Raw genomic sequence first — 25927 nt, 5'->3', positions numbered from 1 at the left:
GTCAAGTCAAGTCAGAATTTATATAGCGCACTACATACCCAGAGGGTCTCAAGGCGCTTGAGGAAGGGGGGGGAGGTTTACTTATCGAATATCCAGGTTTTAAGCTGTTTTCTGAAGGCTAGGTGGTTTTGAGTAAGGCGGAGGTGGATGGGAAGGGAATTCCATGTTTTGGCCGCTAAGTAGGAGAAGGATCTTCCCCCCATGGTGGCTTTGTGGATGCGCGGAACAGCGGCGAGGGCTTGGTTGGACGAACGCAGCTGGCGGGTGGGGGTGTAAAAGGAAAGGCGCGTGTTGAGACAATCAGGTCCAAGTTCGTATAGGGGTTTGTGTGCGTGGGTGAGGAGGCGGAACGTTATCCTCTTGTTGACGGGGAGCCAGTGAAGGTCTTTCAGGTGAACGGAAATGTGGTCTGTGCGGGGGATGTCTAGTATGAGTCTGGCTGAAGCATTTTGGATGCGTTGGAGTTTTTTCTGCAGTTTTGCTGTGGTACCGGCGTAAAGGGTGTTTCCGTAGTCTAGACGGCTTGTAACCAGTGCGTGGGTGACCGTTTTTCTTGTTTCGGTGGGGATCCAGCGAAATGTTTTTTTGAGCATGCGTAGGATGTTGAAGCATGATGAAGAGATGGCGTTGACTTGTCTGGTCATCGAGAGTGAGGAGTCCAGGATGATGCCCAGGTTCCGTGCGTGGTCCGTCGGTATGGGAGCTTTTCCTAGGGCCGTTGGCCACCAAGAGTCGTCCCAGGCGGAAGGGGATGCACCTAAGATGAGGACTTCCGTTTTGTCCGAGTTCAGTTTCAGACGGCTGTGCTTCATCCACTCGGCAACTTCTTTCATCCCTTCATGTAGGTTGGTTTTGGCGGTGATTGGGTCTTTGGTGAGTGAGAGGATCAGCTGAGTGTCATCAGCGTAGGAGATGATGTTGAGGTTGTGTTGACGTGCGATGGCTACGAGGGGGCTCATGTAGACGTTGAAGAGGGTGGGGCTGAGTGATGATCCTTGTGGGACGCAGCAGATAACTTCGGTGGCCTCTGACTTAAAAGGGGGGAGGCGGACTCTCTGAGTTCTTCCTGCGAGGAACGAGATGATCCATTCCAGTGCTTTTCCTTGAATTCCGATGTTTCTGAGGCGTTGTATCAGGGTGCTATGACAGACTGTGTCGAAGGCTGCAGAGAGGTCAAGGAGGATGAGGGCGACTGTGTCTCCGTTGTCCAGAAGTGTTCGAATGTCATCTGTTGCTGCGATGAGGGCAGTTTCGATGCTGTGTTTGGGTCAGAAGCCAGACTGTGAGGAGTCGAGGGATTTGTTGGTTTTGAGGAAGGCGGCGAGCTGATTGTTGACGGCTTTCTCAATGACTTTGGCCGGGAATGGGAGGAGCGAGATGGGGCGGTAGTTTTTGAGTTCGGTGGGGTCAGCTGTGGGTGTCTTCAGAAGGGTGCTGAGTTTGGCGTGTTTCCAGCTTTCTGGAAATGTGGCGGAGTTGAGGGGGCAGTTGATGACATCTCGGAGATGGGGTGCGATAATGGAGTCTGCTTTGTTGAAGATGTGATGGGGGCATGGGTCTGTAGGGGATCCAGAGTGGATGGAGTTCATCAGGCGAATGGTGTCTTCTGTGGAGATTGGGTTCCAGTCGAGAAGGTTATTCGGAGGAGGTACAGGTTCGGAGGTGAGTGGGGTGGACTGGTTTACGGGTTGGTTGTCAAAGCTGTTATGAATGTCGGCGATTTTGTCATGGAAGAATGAGGCAAGGGAGTCGCAGAGGACTTGAGAGGGGGTGATGTCGTTGGAGCTGGCGGTGGGGTTGGTGAATTCTTTGATGATGTTGAAAAGTTCCTTGCTGTTGTGGGCGTTGTTGTCTAGAGTCGGTCTTTGAGTGTTAATTTCTTGGCTGTTCGGATTAGTTGGTGGTGTTTGTGGGTGGCATTTTTGAAGGCGGCTTGGGTGATAGTGTTTGGGTCTTTTTTCCAATTTTTCTCAAGGGAACGGCAGACCTTCTTGGATTTCTTAAGGTCATCATTGAACCAGGGGGCGTTCTTGCTTCCTTGCTTGATTTGATGTTTTTTCAAGGGTGCTAGTTTGTCGGCGGTTTGGATTAACCATTGTGTGAGGTTGATGGCGGCTTGGTTAGGGTTCGTTGAATAGGCAGGGGGTTTTTGAAGAAGCGATGTGGAGATCTGGTCGATGGTGATTTTGTTCCAATTTCTTCGCAGAGTTGGTTGAGGGTGGTTGTGGATTGTGTTCTTATTGTAAATGAAGTGGATGCAACTGTGGTCCGTCCAGTGGAGGGGTGTGGTGTGAGTGAAGGAGATATGCTTGCTGGAGGTGAAGATAGGGTCGAGTGTGTGTCCTGCGTAGTGTGTGGGGGTGTTAACAAGTTGTTTGAGTCCGAGATTGGCGAGATTGTCCAGAAGGGTGGTAGTGTTACTGTTGTTGCTCTTTTCCAGATGGAAATTGAGGTCTCCCAGTAGAATGTATTCTTCCGAGGGGAGGGCGTGTGGGGTGATGAAGTCAGTGATGTCTTCGCTGAATTTAGTACGGGGTCCTGGTGGCCTGTAGAGGAGGGTGCCTCTGAGTGTGGTCTTGGGGTCGGTGTGGATCTGGAAGTGAAGGTGTTCGGCGATAGCGAGGCTGTCTTCAGAGCTGGTTGAGACGCGGATGGTGTTCTTGTGGACGATGGCGAGGCCTCCTCCTGTTTGGTTGGTGCGGTCCTTACGGATGATCTTGTAGCCGTCCGGGATGGCTATGGTGATGTCTGGAGCTGATGAGGCATTCATCCAGGTTTCTGTTAGGAAGGTGATGTCCGGAGAAATGGTATAGAGTAGATTCCAAAGGTCGATGGCGTGTTTGTGAACCGAGCGGGTGTTGAGAAGGATGCATTTAAGGTGGTTGGTGTCGGATATCTGTTTGGTGTTTGTGGACTTGGTGTGGGTCTTGATGCAGGTGAATTTGCAGGAGTGGCAGGTGAAGGGTCCATGGGTGTGTCCTGGTGCTGCTTGGGCGCAGTTAGGGAGTCGGCCGGGGTTAAGTGCTAGTATGTATGTATGTATGTATGTATGTGTGTTCTTATATAGTGCTCGATGTTACCCTTGGGCATCTCGGCGCTTGCCTTGGGAACCCGTCCTGGTTTTTCCCTGTGAGATCACCCGTGCTGGGCATCCCCAAGGTGAAAGCCAGGCATCCCGCCGCAGGGGGCCATTGTGGAGATTAAGCAAGCTTGTTGCCCAGAGCTGCATAGTGTGAACTCGTGCTTAGAGTGGGCACCGAAGCGAGAATTATCGAGTCCGTGGACAATTGGGTTCAGGACCCTGCCGCGTCGGGAATCGAACCCTGATCCCGGGTCTGACCTCAGCTTCAGGTATGCCTCCTCTAACCAGTGAGCCACACTCCTCCACTAGGAGGGTGGAGGCGTCGTAAGTGATGTGGGAGGCGATGGGTTTGCGAGGGCCAGGGGGTCTGGCGCTGGGCGCGGTCCAGGCGCGGACGGGCGTAGACGGGCTTACCTTTGGCGCACCTTCGGCGCGGCCGCTGCGCATGGATGCTGCGCATTGGGACATCTGTCTTTAATGGATAGTGGATGGGGCGGAGCGTGGGAGGGTCAGCTGGGAGGTGGGAGCGAGCTGGAGGGAGGGTGTGGGACAAGAAGCTAAACAAAATGGTCAAGGAGCTATTTTGCTAATAAAGCGCTAAGTTACCAGGGTTCAAAAGGCAGCAGTGTGAAAGCGCTACGCGCTCGGCGGCAGGAAGCAGATGAATACACACAATGAAAAGCGACAACAACAATGCAAAATTAATGCCCAGCAGTGGCGAGCGCTTCGAAGCAATGCAAATACAAAGTACAATACAAATAAGTGCAAAGCAGTAATGTGGCACAATCTCAATAAGCACAATACCGGAGGAGAGGAGGTGGGGGGAGCGACCGTGTCTGTTGAGGACAGGACGGTCACAGATTGCACGAGGGCGAGGGCAGCTCCTAGTCTCTGTGGGCGGGAGGGTCAGCTGGGAGGCGGGAGCGAGGTGGAGGGAGGGTCTGGGACAAGAAGCTAAATAAAATGGCACTGGCAAAAAAAACAGATGCTGCGAGGGTCAAGGAGCTATTTTGCTAATAAAGCGCTAAGTTACCAGGATTCAGAAGGCAGCAGTGTGAAAGCGATACGCGCTCGGCGGCAGGAAGCAGATGAATACACACAATGAAAAGCGACAACAACAATGCAAAATTAATGCCCAGCAGTGGCGAGCGCTTCGAAGCAATGCAAATACAAAGTACAATACAAATAAGTGCAAAGCAGTAATGTGGCACAATCTCAATAAGCACGATACCGGAGGAGAGGAGGTGGGGGGAGCGACCGTGTCTGTTGAGGACAGGACGGTCACAGATTAAACGAGGGCGAGGGCAGCTCCTAGTCTCTGTGGGTGGGAGGGTCAGCTTGGAGGCGGGAGCGAGGTGGAGGGAGGGTCTGGGACAAGAAGCTAAACAAAATGGCACTGGCAAAAACAAACAGATGCTGCGAGGGTCAAGGAGCTATTTTGCTAATAAAGCGCTGAGTTACCAGGATTCAGAAGGCAGCAGTGTGAAAGCGATACGCGCTCGGCGGCAGGAAGCAGATGAATACACACAATGAAAAGCGACAACAACAATGCAAAATTAATGCCCAGCAGTGGCGAGCGCTTTGAAGCAATGCAAATACAAAGTACAATACAAATAAGTGCAAAGCAGTAATGTGGCACAATCTCAATAAGCACGATACCGGAGGAGAGGAGGTGGGGGGAGCGACCGTGTCTGTTGAGGACAGGACGGTCACAGCTTGCACGAGGGCGAGGGCAGCTCCTAGTCTCTGTGGGTGGGATGGTCAGCTGGGAGGCGGGAGCGAGTTGGAGGGAGGGTCTGGGACAAGAAGCTAAACAAAATGGCACTGGCAAAAACAAACAGATGCTGCGAGGGTCAAGGAGCTATTTTGCTAATAATGCGCTAAGTTACCAGGATTCAAAAGGCAGCAGTATGAAAGCGCTACGCGCTCGGCGGCAGGAAGCAGATGAATACACACAATGAAAATTTCACCACAAACATCTTCAAGAAAAAAGATAACATTTAGAATAACATTACCATAGAAGCTGACAATAGAAGCATTTTCTAAATGGTATCCAATAACATCATCACTTGTTTGTATTTTCTGCTTCTTTACATCTTTTCTTTTCTGTTGATTTTCTTTCTACTTTTCAACCATAGTTAACTTTTCAACATGTTTGTGTTTTGAACACACAACTCATTTCTCATAAATAGGATATTCACCTAAAAGGGGAGCATAAAGCCTTCTCAAACGATTATATTCTCTTACACAATTACCATCAGCACTAATCTTGTTCTCATCAAAATCAGTTAAATACAAACCAGACAACGTTCTAACTCAAGAAAATGCGACAGATACCATTGCTTCTTTAAACACAGTTCTTCTAACATTTTCCAAAGCATTATCTACACTTAAACGTTGTGATTTTTGAATAGTTATTGCATATGCTAAACAGAAGGGAAACTGTTTTCTACAAACATACAAGTCTTTTACAAGCAAAAAACGTGCGGCAGAATGTTGAATCTGTCTTACATCTGCAATCAGATCAAATTTAACTTTCATAAATTCAATTCCATTTCCAAATTTAAACATTGCTCCATTCACTAAACTTTTTTCTACATTCAGATTACGCTTCAAACGTATCTGACAGTTTAAACATACATCTAAAAAAAATTCTAAGATAGCAGTTTTTGATACAGACTTTTCCAAAGAATCCAATTTACTCTGTAGTTTTTCTGAAAGAACAATTGTTATTCCTTGATGCCCGATTTTATCAATAGCTTCAATGTGAACTATATCTTGATTTTCCAATATCATAAACTCTCTAATAAATGTATAACACTCTTCCACTGTAGGCAGTAAGAAAACTATAGACTTTTTTCTTTCATTTTCCTGTACAGTACTTCTGCTGGTGTGTTTTCATTACTAAACAAGTTCTTTAGTAGACAGCTTTGAAAAGTGTGTTTACCATGTTTGCTTAGAACACCAATTCTTGCATATTTTAGAATATTTGCATAAAATTCATCTCTTGCTTGTCCATATTCTGAGTGAGTTCTTTATATTCAAAATGTAACCATAGATTCACATTTCCAATACTTCCCAAAGATTTCATAGTGTTTTCATGTAGAAGAGTTTTAAACACTGGTTCTCCTTTTACAGGGGTTAGTTGTAGCAGGTCTCCAAATACATTTCACTGTTTTCCCCCAAAGATAACGTTGTTGCATTCTTAAGTGTACAAAAGCGAGCATTAAGTTTAAGACCATGCTCACCTTATCAACAATTAACAGTTTCATTTTCTTCAGCACTCTTGACACTTCATAAGAAGCTTCTCCAGACAACTTCTGATATTCTAATTTATTGTCATGCTCCACTGGTAACATCAATAATCTATGCAAAGTAACTCCTTTAACATTGTGTGCAGCTAATCCAATTGGAGCTCTTACCATGCAACATAAATGTGAAACAGTATTTTTTTTAAGATAACTGGTCAAAACTTTAATTAAAAAACTTTTACCTGTCCCAGCTTGACCCCTGATGTACATCAGAAGAAGTTTAAAAGATGAAAAAAGTATTTTTTTTATGCAACAAACCATGTTCTATCACTTGCACATATATTTCTTTCTGTTCAACATTTAATTGTTCTTCTAACTTTTCCAATGTAATATTCTCCTCGTGTGCTTGTTGCATTGCAATTTCGACTTCATGCATAGCAATCGCTGCTTCATTTTCCATCATTGGTTGTCCAAGAGAATCTTGACTACATGGACCAGTACTTTGACTATCTTGAGAACTTTCATGAGCTGTTTCAGCTATAATAGTCTTTTCATGTTCAACTTCATCATTCAACATTTTTAAATATGTAGGGAAAATTGGACATCCAATGCTATCATTACAAGCATTAAACTCTCCAAGTAATTCACTTTCACTACGCCATGGTTTAAACAGTTGCAGTGCTAAATAGTAAAATTCTTGCTTATCTGGTGTTTCACAACTAAGTTTCTTGTGGTTTATGAGATTACCTTTTGCATGTTTTACTAAACAACCATGACATCAAACTACTGCAGACTTTCCTTATTTTAAATTCTGCTTAACATTTCTTTTGCAGCTTCAATGTTGAAGTACTTCGTACAGACATAGCTGTTCCAGATTTTGACTCCTTTTCGGATAGTATGTGTCCAACATATTAATTTTAGGAATGTCTGTACTGTCTGGCTAATTTGCTGCAAATTTTTGAATGTCTTCCAATGATTTCAACATTCTATTTTGTTTGAAGGCAAGACCTAAACTTACCCAAATAATTCTTCGTGACTTTGAAGATAAACCTGAAGAGCACAAGCAGTTTGAACATTCATACGATCTAATTTCTCGGTAAGAAAGCATTTTCATACTAAAGCTGTACAATCTTTTGCTAAGGCTATTCTCTTGTGCAATTTCATGCCACATTTGTTTCATCTGTTTTTTCAGATTATGTTATGTACAATGGAACATAACATGCAACAGCACTTGAGTTATCTGCAACATACTGGACATCAATGTTCGCATTTCACATTTTTAAAATGACTGAATTGTAATCATTGATATACTTTGACACTTCGGTTCTTTTTTAAGTTGTAGGTATTCTTTGGAGATTTACAAGTTACTGTGTGCCTTACAGAAGAAAAAAAGAATTTACTCTTCCTTCAGAAATACCTGGACAGGGAAAACCAAACTGACATTTGGTGTAAAATTTTCCTTTACACTTGTATGTTCTTCTGCAATACTTCCCACAACGATGACCTTGGAAATGAAACAATTTGCTGTCTCAAGCTTCTATCTCCTCCTTCTCTTGGTATCTCACTTGTCACATACTGTTCGATGTAAGACAATACTGTTTCATCAGAATCTTTCCAAATTTAGGTGCATCCTTGATCCATTGTAGCATATGTAGTTGAGGTGCACCACTTGCTTGATACTCCTTTCTCCAAAAGAAATCGGTAACTTCTCTAAGAGGCAGATTCTTTTTATTACAGATAAAAGACATCATAGCTTGAAACGTATGATTAAAATGTCTGCACACATTTACAGGATCCCACGAACACAGTTCACCAGGAGTCTTTATTTCAACATTTTTTATATTGGAATTCGCTTCTCTTAGAAACTCAAGCAAATCTTCCCCTGCATACCCTGCACAGCTAAGTGTGAAAAACCATGTTGGTGTACCTAAGTTCCGTAACATACACTTGAGTTATCCATGACAACTGCCAGAAATGGGATCTCTGTTTGGCTAAGGCTTGCGCCAAAGCCAGGCAGAGACCACCCCTTTAGTCAGGGCAAGGGAGTTTCACGCCAAGGATAACTCCTGCTCACCCCCTTGGTAGCGTGGCACAAGCAGTCAGGCTTATCCTGGTGGTCTTGTGTAAAGTATTTGCACACGCACACAGCAACATCATACCAGGCACACTACGAAAGGAACTCCACACAAGGTTATATCCAAAATAGCCTTTGTATTCTCAAAACACATTAGAATAGTATTCACACAATATACACTGTGCCAACTGGAACTGAGCAATATTTGCAAGGGATTATCTACACATGGCAGGGCCACATGGACCACTGTCAGAGCCATCACAAAGTGAATTTAGTAAAAGTAAAATAGATTATAAACGTACAACCAGTAAACACTGAGAATCAAGGTACTTAGCATCAGTCTGTAACATAAACTACATTATGCACAACATCACATCAGGCGCAAATTACATTCTGCGCCAACCTCACCAGCATAAACACATTATGCAATCCTCTCACAAGTCTAATCGCATTAGACTCTAACCTCCTAAGCATAACTCACATTAGGGGCATAAGTCACAGAGAACATAATCTCACTAGCAAAAACTATAATATGCAAACCAACCTCATAATTATAAACAACACATTTAGAGGTATCAAACCGGGTGCATAAAACATACTACACACATTACATTTCCTAGCACCACCATCACACTAGGGCCTGGTGCCCTATGATCCTAACAGCCCCCCTGGCCAACTGGCCATCCCAAAAGGGGCTCAAATGCCCTATGTCCCAAGAGTCAGGGCGCGTTGCCAATGCAGCAAAAGTCAAGGGTGCACAATCTGCGCAGGCCCAAACGTGGCCGCTGGCCCTAAGTGCTGCACAACTGTGAAGGGATGGGGAAAAGGAGTGCATTTCACTCCTAACTCCAGAAAGACATGCCCCCAAAGAATTATGCGCCTGAACGGTGCAGCAGCCCACTACTTGCTGGGCAGCTGTAAATAATGGTGAAGACCTGGCACCTCTGTGCCACTTCTGTCCCTCTCAGGGACTCTCTCAAATAACGGCGCAAAAATGTTGCAGCTGCCTGCGCTCTCGCAGGGCAGCTGGGATCAGCAAAAATGCAGGCACCACTGTGACTCTCGACTCAATGTCCCCCACAATGGGAAAAGCATGGGCCCCTCTGGGCCCTCTATAAAGAAATGATAGTCATTGTTGGAGCCACGTAGCCTTGAAACAAGCAATGCCAGCAATGTTAGTGCAGCCTGGTCTCCTGGCTGGACCGCTCAGATTCTGTGCCAACAACGGAAAAAGCCTGGGCACCTCTGGGCCTTCTATAAAATAATGGTGCCATTTTTGGAGCCACCTGGGCTCTAAAACAATTGTAACCCACGTTGGAGCGGCCCGCTGTTCTGACTGACACGGGGCCGCTCAGCACCATCACCGTACCTGGACCCGATACCAGCACAACAGAGCCCCATCGCATGCCACTCACCGGCTCACTCTGCTAACCGGCTGGACTCTTGGCTTCTCCCTTCCGGCATGCACTGGAGAGCCCCAGCTCCTCGGGGACTCTCTCTCTCTCTGTCCATTATGGTGGGCAGTCTCTTCTTCACCTGGGCCCCCTCCTGGGACCAGGAACTTCTCCAGATACTATGGGTCTCCCACCCCTCATGGGAGCCTCGCCGACCATCCGCAATACACCTTTCCTCTCCTCTCCTCACTGGGCCCCCTCTTGGGACCCAGGATTTGTTCAGCGGCACTCAAAGAGGCGGGGTAGGCTCATATCCTCCTCATGACGCAGCTGAGCTTCCGACCGCACTTCTCCTGCTTCCGTCCGCCCGGCCCCGCCCACAACCAGGCAGGCCACGGCGGAAACTTCTGCTCGCTAATGAGGGGTAGGCTCCCTCAGATAAAATAAAATTAAGAGGCGGCATAAGCGGGTGGGCGCCTGTATCTAGACATCCAAGTAAGCAAAGTGGGCTCATACAAATAAGAACAATGTGGGGTAAGCTTCCCCCATCACAGGCACCACAATGCGGGGTGGGCACCCGCTCCCGGCAGCATCACGGGGGAATCCCTCCAGTGGAGACTCCCTCAAGCAGCATGCAGCGGCGTGCTGCAGAGCTCCAGCACCTCTTCAGGAGCTCAACCTCAGCGCTCCCAGGGCACAAAAGCAAGAGGAAGCAAAAAAACACTCACCAGGTGCTCGAAGCATAGCCCACGGTCCCTAGGGACAAATAAAAAGCAAAAAGGACCCAAAAAGTCCCTGAAGCATCCAGGGGCACTGCAGGCCCAGGGAGGCAAGCACTCATGGCAGGCCCCTGGGCCCCAACAGCAGCATGCCCCAGCAGGACCAACAACCAAGCGCTGAATCATTTTATGGGGATACAGCCCTTATATTTATAATACATTTTCCCTTTGTGACACAGCACAGAACTGGGGGAAAACCAGATGCAACTGGTTTGGGGGCGCTTTGGAGCACTTTGTTGTGCTCAGCTCCTCTCTCCTTTGTCAGGTGTCTAGGTGCTCGGATGCACCTCAGTAGGTGGAGCCAGCATTGTGGAAGGAAGGCACGGTCCTATTGAGGTCCAAGGTGCAACTCCTCCCTCCCATCTACATGCAGATCTCCCTATTCACCACTGGGCAGACTTATCCTGGCTCCTGGAGCAACCCACATCATCCAGCACCTGTCAATCACAAGCCAGACATGCAATTCACATCAGGCAGGCATACACACAGTACACAGAAATGCCAACTTCTAAAAGTGGCATTTCTCCACCAGTCATCATAAATCTGCGCACAAGGTTATATCAAAAAAAGCCTTTGGATTCTCAAAACACATTAGAATAGTAATCACACAATATACACAGTGCCAACTGGCACTAGGCAATATTTATAAGGGGTTATCTACACATGACAGGGCCAGATGGACCACTGTCAGAACCATCATAAAGCGAATTTAGTAAAAGTAAAACAGATCATAAACGTACAACCAGTAAACACTGGGAATCACGGTACTTAGCATCAGCCTGTAACATAAACTACATTATGCACAGCATCACATCAGGCGCAAATTACATTCTGCGCCAACGTCACCAGCATAAACACATTATGCAATCCTATTGAAAAGTCTAAACGCATTAGACCCTAACCTCCTAAGTGTAACTCACATTAGGGGCATAAACCACAGAGAACATAATCTTGCTAGCATAAACCATAATATGCAAACCAACCTCATAACTATAAAAACCACATTTAGAGGTATCAAACCGGGTGCATAAAACATACTACACACATTACATTTCCTAGCACCACCATCACACTAGGGCCTGGTGCCCTATGATCCTAACAGTCCTCCTGGCCAACTGGCCATCCCAAAAGGGGCTCAAATGCCCTATGTCCCCAAGAGTCAGGGCGCGTTGCCAATGCAGCAAAAGTCAAGGGTGCACAATCTGCGCAGGCCCAAACGTGGCCGCTGGCCCTAAGTGCTGCACAACTGTGAAGGGATGGGGAAAAGGAGTGCATTTCACTCCTAACTCCAGAAAGACATGCCCCCAAAGAATTATGCGCCTGAACGGTGCAGCAGCCCACTACTTGCTGGGCAGCTGTAAATAATGGTGAAGACCTGGCACCTCTGTGCCACTTCTGTCCCTCTCAGGGACTCTCTCAAATAACGGCGCAAAAATGTTGCAGCTGCCTGCGCTCTCGCAGGGCAGCTGGGATCAGCAAAAATGCAGGCACCACTGTGACTCTCGACTCAATGTCCCCCCACAATGGGAAAAGCATGGGGCCCTCTGGGCCCTCTATAAAGTAATGATAGCCATTGTTGGAGCCACGTAGTCTTGAAACAAACAATGCCAGCAATGTTAGTGCAGCCTGGTCTCCTGGCTGGACCGCTCAGATTCTGTGCCAACACCGGAAAAAGCCTGGGCACCTCTGGGCCTTCTATAAAATAATGGTGCCATTTTTGGAGCCACCTGGGCTCTAAAACAATTGTAACCCACGTTGGAGCGGCCCGCTGTTCTGACTGACACGGGGCCGCTCAGCACCATCACCGTACCTGGACCCGATACCAGCACAACAGACCCCCATCGCATGCCACTCACCGGCTCACTCTGCTAACCGGCTGGACTCTTGGCTTCTCCCTTCCAGCATGCACTGGAGAGCCCCAGCTCCTCGGGGACTCTCTCTCTCTCTGTCCATTATGGTGGGCAGTCTCTTCTTCACCTGGGCCCCCTCCTGGGACCAGGAACTTCTCCAGATACCATGGGGCTCCCACCCCTCATGGGAGCCTCGCCGACCATCCGCAATACACCTTGCCTCTCCTCTCCTCACTGGGCCCCCTCTTGGGACCCAGGATTTGTTCAGCGGCACTCAAAGAGGCGGGGTAGGCTCATATCCTCCTCATGACGCAGCTGAGCTTCCGACCGCACTTCTCCTGCTTCCGTCCGCCCGGCCCCGCCCACAACCAGGCAGGCCACGGCAGAAACTTCTGCTCGCTAATGAGGGGTAGGCTCCCTCGGATAAAATAAAATTAAGAGGCGGCATAAGCGGGTGGGCGCCTGTATCTAGAGATCCAAGTAAGCAAAGTGGGCTCATACAAAGAAGAACAATGTGGGGTAAGCTTTCCCCATCACAGGCACCACAATGCGGGGTTGGCACCCGCTCCCGGCAGCATCACGGGGGAATCCCTCCAGTGGAGACTCCCTCAAGCAGCATGCAGCGGCGCGCTGCAGAGCTCCAGCACCTCTTCAGGAGCCCAACCTCAGCACTCCCAGGGCACAAAAGCAAGAGGAAGGAAAAAAACACTCACCAGGTGCTCGAAGCATAGCCCACGGTCCCTAGGGACAAATAAAAAGCAAAAAGGACCCAAAAAGTCCCTGAAGCATCCAGGGGCAATGCAGGCCCAGGGAGGCAAGCACTCATGGCAGCCCCCCTGGGCCCCAACAGCAGCATGCCCCAGCAGGACCAACAACCAAGCACTGAATCATTTTATGGGGATACAGCCCCTATATTTATAATACATTTTCCCTTTGTGACACAGCACAGAACTGGGGGAAAACCAGATGCAACTGGTTTGGGGGCGCTTTGGAGCACTTTGTTGTGCTCAGCTCCTCTCTCCTTTGTCAGGTGTCTAGGTGCTCCGATGCACCTCAGTAGGTGGAGCCAGCATTGTGGAGGGAAGGCACGGTCCTATTGAGGTCCAAGGTGCAACTCCTCCCTCCCATCTACATGCAGATCTCCCTATTCACCACTGGGCAGACCTATCCTGGCTCCTGGAGCAACCCACATCATCCAGCACCTGTCAATCACAAGCCAGACATGCAATTCACATCAGGCAGGCATACACACAGTACACAGAAATGCCAACTTCTAAAAGTGGCATTTCTCCACCAGTCATCATAAATCTGCGCACAAGGTTATATCAAAAAAAGCCTTTGGATTCTCAAAACACATTAGAATAGTAATCACACAATATAGACAGTGCCAACTGGCACTAGGCAATATTTATAAGGGGTTATCTACACATGACAGGGCCAGATGGACCACTGTCAGAACCATCATAAAGCGAATTTAGTAAAAGTAAAACAGATCATAAACGTACAACCAGTAAACACTGGGAATCACGGTACTTAGCATCAGCCTGTAACATAAACTACATTATGCACAGCATCACATCAGGCGCAAATTACATTCTGCGCCAACGTCACCAGCATAAACACATTATGCAATCCTATTGAAAAGTCTAAACGCATTAGACCCTAACCTCCTAAGTGTAACTCACATTAGGGGCATAAACCACAGAGAACATAATCTTGCTAGCATAAACCATAATATGCAAACCAACCTCATAACTATAAAAACCACATTTAGAGGTATCAAACCGGGTGCATAAAACATACTACACACATTACATTTCCTAGCACCACCATCACACTAGGGCCTGGTGCCCTATGATCCTAACAGTCCCCCTGGCCAACTGGCCATCCCAAAAGGGGCTCAAATGCCCTATGTCCCAAGAGTCAGGGCGCGTTGCCAATGCAGCAAAAGTCAAGGGTGCACAATCTGCGCAGGCCCAAACGTGGCCGCTGGCCCTAAGTGCTGCACAACTGTGAAGGGATGGGGAAGAAGATTGCATTTCACTCCTAACTCCAGAAAGACATGCCCCCAAAGAATTATGCGCCTGAACGGTGCAGCAGCCCACTACTTGCTGGGCAGCTGTAAATAATGGTGAAGACCTGGCACCTCTGTGCCACTTCTGTCCCTCTCAGGGACTCTCTCAAATAACGGCGCAAAAATGTTGCAGCTGCCTGCGCTCTCGCAGGGCAGCTGGGATCAGCAAAAATACAGGCACCACTTTAAAAATGCAGACACATTACATTTCCTAGCACCACCGTCACACTAGGGCCTGGCACCCTATAATCCAAAACATAACAGTCCCCCTGGCCAACTGGCCATCTCAAAAGGGGCTCAAATGCCCTATGTCCCAAGAGTCAGGGCTCGCTGCCAATGCATCGAAAGTCAAGGGTGCGCAATATGCGCAGGCCTAAATGTGGCAGTTGTGACGGGATTGGGCAAAGGAGTGCATTTCACTCCTAACTCAAGAAAGACATGCCCCCAAAGAAATGTGCACTAAACGGTGCAGTGGCCCACTACCTGCTGAGCAGCTGCATGTAATGGTAAAGACCTGGCACCTCTGTGCCACTTCTGTCCTTCTCAGGGACTCTCTCAAATAACTGCGCAAAATCGTTGCAGCTGCCTGCGCTCTCGCAGGGCAGCTGGGATCAGCAAAAACGCAGGCACCACTGTGCCTCTGGACTCAATGTGCCCCCACACAGGGAGAAGCATGGGCCCCTCTTGGCCCTCTATAAAGTAATTATAGCTATCATTGGAGCCACGTAGGCTCTGAAACAAACAATGCCAGAAACGTTGGAGCGGCCCGCTTTCCTTGAGGGACTGCTCAGATTCTGTGCCCAACACGGGAAAAAGCCTTGCCCCTCTGGGCCCTCTATAAAATAATGGTGCTATGGTTGGAGCCACCTGGGCTCTAAAAATAATTGCACCCCGTGTTGGAGCGGCTGGCTGCTAGACGGGGCCGCTCTGACTGACCGGGGCTGGTCGGCACTGTCACCATACCTGAACGCTGACGCTGAGAGAGCTCTTTTGATAAATATCCTGCACTTCGCCCCGCTGATTGCGAGCGGCGGCGCTTTTATGCTGCGCACTGATTTTAATTGTAATCTTACTGTACTTTTCGTTATGCAGGTTACTAACCTGAGTCTTGAGTTTCAGAGGTGAGCTGCTGGCTGGGGGCTGATTGTGGTCGCGGGTTCCCAGGGGTAGCGGGCGCCATCTTTTCTTGGGCTGACCTCCACCATACTCTATCCCTGACACTCCACTGATGCTCCGCCCCTATTTAGGAGCGCGACTTTCCCCTCGCCTAGTGTTTGCAAGTAGCCCGGTGGCAGAGGGCTGGCTTGCGGACGCTGAGAGAACTCTTTTGATAAATATCCTGCACTTCGCCCCGCTGATTGTGAGCGGCGGCGCTTTTATGCTGCGCACTGATTTTAATTGTAATCTTACTGTACTTTTCGTTATGCAGGTTACTAACCTGAGTCTTGACTTTCAGAGGTGAGCTGCTGGCTGGGGGCTGATCGTGGTCGCGGGTTCCCAGCGGTAGCGGGCGCCATCTTTGCTTGGGCTGACCTCCACCATACTCTATACCTGACACACCACCGACGCTCCGCCCCTATTTATACGGGCAGTATGTGTCAGCGCAGCTGACGAGCGCAGCGGGCGCGACGAAGGCGCGCCTGAGTTAAGCCCGTCTGCGCCCGTCCGCGGCCGGCCGGGGCAAGGGGCATGTCACTCTGCCTCTTTCCTCACTTATTCCCGCTCCTCCCTTATTTTATGTCACGACCTCACACTCCCCCCACCTGAGTCTTCCCCCAGGCTCGCTTTACTCGGCCTGTTCATGGCCAGAAAATCCTTTCCTGAGATCATTCCTCCCCCCCGCTAACCACCAGGCCCAGGTCCTGTACCTCTCCATCGGTAAGAACCTTAACATCCTCTCTGTCAGTGATGTACCTCAACACCCGGTCCCTGGTCAGCCACCAGTCAGATATTTTTTATCTTCTGGGATCGGAACAGCCTGACATTTTGTTTCTGACCGAGACCTGGCTCACAGATGACTCTTCCCCTGATATCCTGGCAGCCATCCCCTCAGGATATTATATACTGCAAGTCAACTGTTCCTCTGGTAAAGCTGGTGGAGGGGTTGCAGCCATTATTAGGCACCCTATTCGTTTCTCCCCAGTGCCCACCACCAGTATTCCCATGACTGATTGCCTCGTACTCAGATTGGAGCAGCCAGGGTCATCTCTCATTTGCGTACTGGTCTATCGCCCCCCCCCCCCAATCCATGCCCAGCTTTTCGGTCCAGTTTGGTGATCTTATCTCCCATCACACCATCAACAACGCTAACGTTTTGGTCCTGGGAGATTTCAATTACTGGCCGTCGGATGCTCATGAAACCCCAGGCTCACTGGCCATCTCAGACCTCATGTTTGGCTTAAATTGCACTCAACATATACACTCACCCACTCATGTCAAGGGCCATACTTTAGACCAGGTTTGGACCTCCTGCCTGGACATCTCTGCACCCCTTATTCTTCCCTGCCTTTGGTCAGACCATTTTTTAATTACTTTCACTCTAGCTATGCCCTCCCCTGTTACCAAGGTCCGAGAAACCAACTTCTTGGCACGCAATTGGAACAGGGCGGACTTAAACAAATTCACCTCCCTCCTTAGCTCATCTGCCCCACCCATCACTGGAACTTCTGTCTCTATCGATTCTCAGACACAGGGTCTCACTCACTGGCTTACCTCTGCTGCTGACTTGGTGGCACCCTTAAAACTAGTCAGAGCGAGGCGTAGTCATGACGCCCAGAGGTGGTTTACTGAGGACCTCAGAGCCCAAAAACTTGGTCTTCGTCAGGCAGAACGGCGCTGGCGCCGGGGGTACTCCCCCGAGACTAAAGAGATATTCTCCTCTCTGCTTAGAGAGTATAAGTCAGCGATAGCTTTGGCTAAATCTCTCTATTTTTCCAATAGAATTTTGGACTCCTCAAACAAGTCCAAGGATATATTCTCAATTGTTGAGGAATTGTCTAATCCGGTGAGAGTCACTATTGCCCTCCTCCCCTCCCAGTCCCTATGTGATTCCCTGAACCAATTTTTTGTGGAAAAGATTGTCAAGATTAAAACCAGTATCTCCGCCCAAGCCCCGCCAGTCCCCTCTCCGCCTATTGCTTCCTGCCATCATCTCAACACCCATATTTTAACTCAGATTCCCCCTATTTCGAAAGTCAACTTTCTTTCACTCTTGCACAAAGTCTCTTCTGGTTCTCCTGGCGACTGCTGCCCCCCCCCTCGGCCCTTCGGGAAGCCTTTACTTCCTGTCCTGAACCCCCCCTGGCCCTTTTAAACAACTCTCTGACCACTGGGGAGGTTCCTTGTTCCTTCAAACAGGCCGAGGTGGTTGCCATCCTGAAAAAACCCTCAGCAGACCCCTCCATCATGAGCAACTATCGCCCTATATCTCTTCTCCCCTTCTTCAGTAAAGTTCTGGAGTCGCATGTAACCCAAACCCTCAGCACTTTTGTTGAGGACTCGTGCGTTTTGGACCCCCAGCAGGCCGGGTTTAGACCTGCGCATTCCACAGAAGCAGTTATCCTCTCCGTGATGGAGGAATTGCGCAGAGGGGCCGACGCTAACATCTGTCAGGCCCTGGTTCTCTTGGATCTGTCGGCCGCCTTTGACACGGTCGACCATGATATCTTGGTCGACCGTGTCAGAGAGGCTGGCATCCAAGGTACCGCCCTGGACTGGGTTCAGTCTTTCTTGACTAAACGTCAACAAGCCATCAGGCTGTCCCAGTTCTCCGCTACTCAGGTCAAGCTGACCTGCGGCGTCCCGCAGGGCTCCTCTTTGTCCCCCCTCCTTTTTAATTTGTACCTGGCTCCTTTAATACGTTCCCTTCGTGGGTTGAGTGTCACCGCGTTTAATTACGCGGATGATATTCAACTGGTTTTTACCATTGATTCCTCTGACGAATCAATTACTACTTTTCAAAATACGCTCTGCTTCATTAGCAATTGGATGAGCTCAAACCACCTGAAGCTAAACCCCGACAAGACCGAGCTGGTTCTTGTCGGGGGATCCTCCAATCCTTGGCAACCCTCCTTTTGGCCGGCAAGTCTGGGCAATCCTCCTTGCCCTGTCAACTCAGCCAAAAGCCTGGGAGTCGTCATTAGCAACGATCTTTCTATGACGCTCCAGATCAGCGCAGTAGTGTCCTCCAGCCATTTCCAACTCAGGAAAATCCGTAAAATCTCTCGCCTACTCACTACCGAGGGCCTTACTTTGGCCTTACTTGCGTTAGTCATTTCTAGGCTTGACTACGCAAACGCATTGTATGTAGGCATTCCTGACTACCAACTCAAGAGACTTCAGTTAATCCAAAATCAGGCCGCTCGCTTGATTTACCACCAACCTAGAGATCAACACGTTTGTCCCCTTTTAAAAAGTCTCCACTGGCTCCCGGTATCTGCTCGCTGTAAATTTAAGTTAGGCTGCATTATCTCAAAATCTCTTGCAGGCCACGGTCCCCTTTTTATTTCTTCCCTTCTCCACCTGTATGTTCCTCCTCGCAATCTTCGGTCATCCCAGATGGCCTTGCTATCAGTTCCCAGATTTAAGAGGAAGAAACACGGTGGCCTTAGGTTTTCATTTCCAGCTCCATCTTTTTGGAATTCCCTTCCCCTTCCTCTTAGGTTGCCTTCTCCATACTCCAGGTTCAGATCCCTCCTTAAAACCTTCCTCTTTACCGAGTCCTATAATTAGTTGTTACTCTCACGCTCTTCTCTCTGCTCCCTCAGCACAAGCGCCAAGAAACCTAATGGTGTTAGTCGCGCTCAATAAATTTCTTTAACATTAGTAACATTAACATTAGATGAACCCGGTACCAGCACAAAAGAGCCCCATGACTTTCCGATCACCGGAGAGACTCTGGGCTTCTCCCTCACGGCATGCACTGGAGAGCCCCCGCTCCTTGGGACTCTCTCTTTCTCTCTGTCCATTGCGGTGGGCAGTCTCTTCTTCACTCGGGCCCCCTCCTGGACCCAGGACTTCTCCGGATACCGCGGGGCGCCCTCTGCTCATGGGAGCACCGCCTTCGGATAAAATAAAATTAAGAGGCGGCATAAGCAGGGTGGGCACCTGTATACAAACATCCAAATAAGCGGGCTGGGCTCCCGCTAATCCGCATTAAAATAAAAACAAAGCAGGGTAGGCTTACGCCATCACAGGCACCACAATGCGCGGTAGGCATCTGCTCCCGGCAGCATCATGGGCGAATCCCTCCAGTAGGGACTTCCTCAGGCAGCATGCAGCGGCGCATTGCAGAGCTCCAATACCTCTTCAGGAGCTCAACCTCAGCGCTCCCAGGGCGCAAAAGCAGGAGGAAGCAAAAAATCACTCACCAGGCGCTAGAAGCAAAGCTCACAGTCCCTAGGGACAAAGATAAAGCAAAAAGGTCCCAAAAAGTCCCTGGAGCATCCAGGGGCAATGCAGTGCCCAGGGAGTCAAGCTCTCATGGTAGCCCCTGGGGTCCCAGTAGCAGCATGCCCCAGCAGGACCAACAACCAAGCGCTGAACTATTTTATGGGGGCACAGCCCCTTTATTTATACTACTTTTTCCCTTTATGACACAGCACCGGGCTAGGAGAAAAACAGATGCAATTGGTTTGGTGGAGCTTTGAATCACTTTGTTGTGCTCAGCTCCTCGCTCCTCCAAAGGTGGGGGCTAGGTGCTCAGACGCGCCACAGGAGGTGCCACCAGCATTGTGGAGGGAAGGCACAGTCCTATTCAGGTCCCAGGTGCAACTCCTCCCTCCTATCTACATGCAGATCTCCCTATTTACCACTGGGCAGACACATTCTGGCTCCTGGAGCCACCCACATCATCCATCACCTGTCAATCACAAGCCAGACATGCGAATCACATTAGGCAGGCAGACATTAAGTACACAGAAATGCCAACTTCTAAAAGTGGCATTTCTCCACCACTCACCATAAATCTGCACACACCATTGCACAGCATTTATTCTCACGAGTTCACACATACTAAACTCGCCCCTGCACTCCTCTCATATCAGGAATTACCATAGACACACATACCCCCATGCATTCCTATGGGAGGGCAGGCTCATCTCACCACACATACACATGCACTTTACACTGGGCCAAAGTGCTAAAGTGCGCAGAAGCTTAAAATCACCAACACCAGGTTACAGAAAAAGGCTAGGAGAACGCAAAACGTTTCGGTGAACCTGCCAAAAGGGCCAAGTCCAACAACAACAATACCAATAACAGTAGGTTCCACATTCTTACTTGGACTTTTATAATGAGTTTGTCAAAAAAAAAAACATAGTTTGGTATTTCAGAGCACACTACATTAAACTTTCCAATTTCTTCTTCAAACTGTTCAGTGTTAATCACTTCCTCATCTCATCCAACATCGGTAATTTCACTTTTTATGAACTGCTATTCTGAACCAAAATATTGCATTTCAATATCATCACACTTTTGTTGAACATCTGATAAAGAACCATATACAAGACTTGTATTCAGTTCACTTAAACTTAATGCAGGACTTTTTACATAGAACAGTTTCTTTACAAACTTCCACATTTCTGAATGGTGTACTGCTAGCATCCTCAAATGATGAAAACCACTTTCACAAACTTTTTTTGAAAGACAAGCCAGAGAATGCCCATACTTCTCAGTATATTTTGTTTTCTTACATCACATGGATCTAGTCCTTGTAACAACTTAACCTTCTGTTTTATACTTTTCTGAGTATATTCTCATAGCAAATTTTGCATTACATCAATGGATTCCTGTTGAATACTACAAATACTACTACAACTCCACTTATACACAGGAGCTTGTGGATGTTTCCCTTGCACTTCTTCAGCTATTAACTCTCTGCACTTTTACCAACCATTTACTCCTTTGGAAGAGGACAACCATCCTGAACTTCGTAGCAACGACCTCCAGTATCAACTGCAACTAATAAACTATTTTCCTGGAAGTAACTTTCCTCATTAAAAAAAGGTTCAGTAGTAGAAGTATGTCTCCAATGTCCACTAAGAGTTTTACAAAAGTTGGTTCTGTTCACAAGTCTCATTTTTCTACTTTTGTCTTTCAATACTTTGACTATTTTATCCAATAGTTTCATTCTCTTTAAATAATAACTTCTGTCTTAAATTGAAAGCAGTATCCACTAGACATTCAATATGCTGCTTCTCTTTGAAAAGCAAAATTTTTCTTTGATATTTGCAGCATGTTTTCATTAAATTCTGAATCACTCTAGATCAAAAAGTCTCTGACGAATTTCTTGAAATTACTTTTGTCTCCAAGTAGCAGATACTATTTCTTTATCATGTTTACTTATCCTCGTATTTGAAATTGAACTCTGCTTCATCTTACTTGAAATATTCTTCCTTTTGCTTTGTGTGATCTTTTTTATTAAATGTTTGTAAAATCTTTTTCAAAAGTTGTCTTCTACTTTTAGTAGAACAAACTGTTTCTGTACTACTCACAATTTTTTCTACTTGAAGATTTTTACTTTTAGTCAAATCTATTTTTTTCTTCCCTTTTCTTTTTCTTTCACTTCTTCTAGGCATTTCCCAATTTTAATCCAAACAAAATAATTTTCTGAAAAACAAAATATAGATTCAATTATTTTCACATTTGTTCACTATGTTAAAATAATACCATACAATTACAAAACTTCCACTAATGACTTCCAGACCAAGTGCTGCAACATGAAGGAAAAGGAAAGAGGAGCACTAGGATGACAAGTGGTGCCATGGAACATACAGCAAGTATTTATTTAATTATTTACATACACTTTACAATTTATATATAACTGCACTACCTAATACTTTTCACCTCTCTGCCACATCCCACCAACTACACAGCACTGAGTCTGCAACCCACCGCAGACAACTTTATAAATAGTTTTTTTTTTAATGTAATTTATGTACTTAGGATGATATTGTCAACCAACAGCACACACAAACATTTCCATTATTAGCCTAACAATTGTATCTATAACTTTGCAAACATAACACTGCACCCAGGGCTTTAAATGGGGAGGGAGTGTCTCTGGGGATCCGACCACCAGCACTTTATTTTTGGGGGTCTCAAAACGGGTCTTTATAGGGCTCTATATTCGGGCCTCACAAATGTAATCTGTTTATTTTTTTTTATTTATTGCGCTGCAGTGACACTGTGAGAGCATGCACATTGCTCACTACCTAGAAGTGCAGACATCATGCCAAGTAACTCACATTTTAGGAGAAGGGAACTCCTTTAAAGAGAGCCATTTTCTCTCAGGAATTCCCTTCTCTTTCTGCAACGTAGGAACAACATCATTGTGGGGTGATTAGCAGACAGACCACCAGACGTGCAACGCCCATTGCATGTAACTCTCTGAGACAGCTTCCAGGGCGCACACACAGAGCCGCACCTGAGTACTTCACAGTTCTTCAAAAGATTCTTTTTTGTAAAGGAGACTCTGTTTTTTTTCACCCCTTTTTTAAAGCCCCTACATCCCCACTCTGCCTATTGCTGAAAGAATTAGGCTCTCCCGAAATTTTGCTCTGGTTGCACCTCTGCAAACGACCACAAGCAGGCAACCCCAGCACGGACCTGCTCTCACCTTACACACAGTCTTGTTTTAGTGCTATGAAAAACACACGTTGCCTGCCTCACTTAGTTCTCACACCACCTCTTTAATATGAACACAAAAGCTTTCCAATTACGTTTATATTCCTATACTCTGCTTCACATGGAAATATAGACCTCAAGGTTCTCACCACCCCAAATTAGCTCTCTAGTATACTTTCTCAAATGTAAGAAGTACAGGTATTCAGTATCTGTCAGTCATGGGCACTTTAAAACAGTGTACCTATATACAACTTGACAAAACGGTATGTTTCTAAATTAACATCTTACACTTAAAAGCTCCTTTACATTTCTTTTACTAGATGTACCTTTGTTTAAAACACCACCAGAGAAGGGTAGTGAAGTATGCTCCACAAAGAGCAACTCAAAGCTTTGTTATTCTTTATTCAAAAAATCTGCCTGTTAATGCTTTTCGCAAGCCTTTTCGATGCTTTAAGAGGGTAGGTTGATGAGTATAATACGTTGTATTTAGGTTCGGGGCAGACGATGCATGGAATTAAGAAAGTATAGTTGAATAAAGTGCGAGTGAATGCATGACCAGATGCATCAATGCATAGATACATGTATCAATGTATGGATGGATGGAAGTATGAATGAATGCAGGGACCAGTACTTCCGAGAGACGGGTGGGCTGATAGATGTTTAGGATTGGTTCTGGGATAGATGTATCTATGCATATATAGGTGTATGGCTGCATGAATGGCACAGTGCTTACTATAGGCGAGTGCGCTCATAGATGCTTATGATAAGCGCAGTAACAGATGTATGTATGTATATAAGTAGGACTATATGAATCAATTAAAACATGCTTGAATGGTGCAGTGCTTAGGATGGATGGACACTGCGCTGTAAATGGGGCGGGTCTGAGGACCAGCACTTATTTTCAGGGAGCCTCAAAGATAGTAAACATTTTTTTTCATTTCACTGCAGTGAGAGCATGCATATCGATGTACGGATGCTTAGTTTGCTCACTACATAGAACTGGAGACATCACGCTAGGGTACCCATGTTGTAGAATGAAGAGAAATCCTTTAAGAATGTTTTTTTTCCGAACGTAGTATAATTGGAGAGGATTTTCTAAAGCACACAATGATACTTATCTTGATTTACACCACGGCTCAACTTGCATAGCCCACATCCCTTCAAGAGCTTTGCCCCCCCCCCTTTTAGAGCACCCCCACTTTTTGTTTCTCCCACTTAAAACCCTAACTACACCTTATTAACAAAGAAACAGTGTAAGCTTCCATTGACATCTACAAGTTTCATAATTTTCCATCAATGCTATCAACTTTCTACCACAGTACAAGAGTGCCTATCAGCACAAAGATTTCTTATTCACAGAAATGTTGTGTCATTTGTGTACCTGTCTGCTGGAACACTCATCAACAAAAGGTATTAAAACATGGGAATTTGCCAGAAAAACATATGCCATGCCATAAAGCGATTCATAAATGGGCACACTGCCACTGCACCACCCTCTTCCCCATCCTTTCCTTCCTTAACCGTACAAAATCAAAGAAAGAGCTACACCAAACCTAGTAGACACACTATAGCAATAAAGGAACTTTGTTTCAACAACTGTCTGCCGGAACGTTCATGAGCAAAGCTTATTAAAACATGCAGATTTGCGAGTAAAACATATACCATGCCATAAGGCACTTTATAAGTGCTCCAAGTGGTACTACATCAACTTCAGTAGCTCGACATCTGCACGTTGTTAAATTCTGTGTAACCACCTCCCCCACACCCACCCCGCCCTTCCTTAACCATACCAAATCAAACAGAACCCCCCACCATTCCTAGTAGCACCACTATACCCATACACAGGCTTAATTTTAACAGGTGTCTGCAGGAACACTTATCAACAAAAAGAATTCAAGCATGCAAATTGGTGAAAATAACATAAACCATCCCAAAGCACAGTTAATTAATGGTCCCAGTGAAACTACATTACCTTTACTAACTACACATGTCCACGTTACAATGTACGTCTTATAATGAGCAACATACGCACTTCCCCTAACCCCACCCATGCCCTTGCTTAACCTTACATAGACCTAATGTCCACAGGTGTCTGCCTGAACGCTCATCAGCAAAAGCCATTAAAACCTGCAATTTTGCAACTCAAACATACACCATACCATAAGACGGTTTATAAAAAGTCACAGTACCACTACACTACCTCAACAACCACCCTTGCTTAACTTAACAAAATAAAAGAAAGAGCCCCAGCAAACGTAGAAGCACCACTATAGCCGTACAGAGGCTTAATTTCAACAGATGTCTCCTGAAACTCTCATCAGCAAATCATATTAAACATGCAAATTTGCAACTAAAACATACCCCTTGCCATACAGCACTTTATAAGTGCTTTCAGTGGTACTATATCACCTTTAGTAGCTCGACATCTACACATTTCTATATTCTGTGTTTCAATCAGCAACATAACTACCTCCCCCACACCCACCTCCGTCCTTGGTTAACCGTACAAAATCAAACAGGAACCCCCACCATTCCCAGCAGCGCCACTATACCCATATACGATGTTAATTTTAACAAGTGTCTGCCGGAACACTTATCAGCAAAAAGTATTCAAACATCCAAATTGGAGGGTAAAATATAAACCATCCTATAGCACGATTTATAAATTGGCCCAGTCGAACTGCACCACCTTTACTAGCTAGACATCAATATGTTACGAAAGTCCTTTAAACACTCTGTAGAGTGTTTAGCAGTGGATGGGGAGAGTAAACAAAGTTCTAATTCCCAAACTTTTGATA

The sequence above is a fragment of the Lissotriton vulgaris genome, chromosome 5 (assembly GCF_964263255.1).
Source record: "Lissotriton vulgaris chromosome 5, aLisVul1.2, whole genome shotgun sequence".
Classification (NCBI taxonomy): Eukaryota; Metazoa; Chordata; class Amphibia; order Caudata; family Salamandridae; genus Lissotriton; species Lissotriton vulgaris.
The sequence above is the reverse complement of the archived record's forward strand: the minus strand, read 5'-3'. Positions refer to the sequence as shown.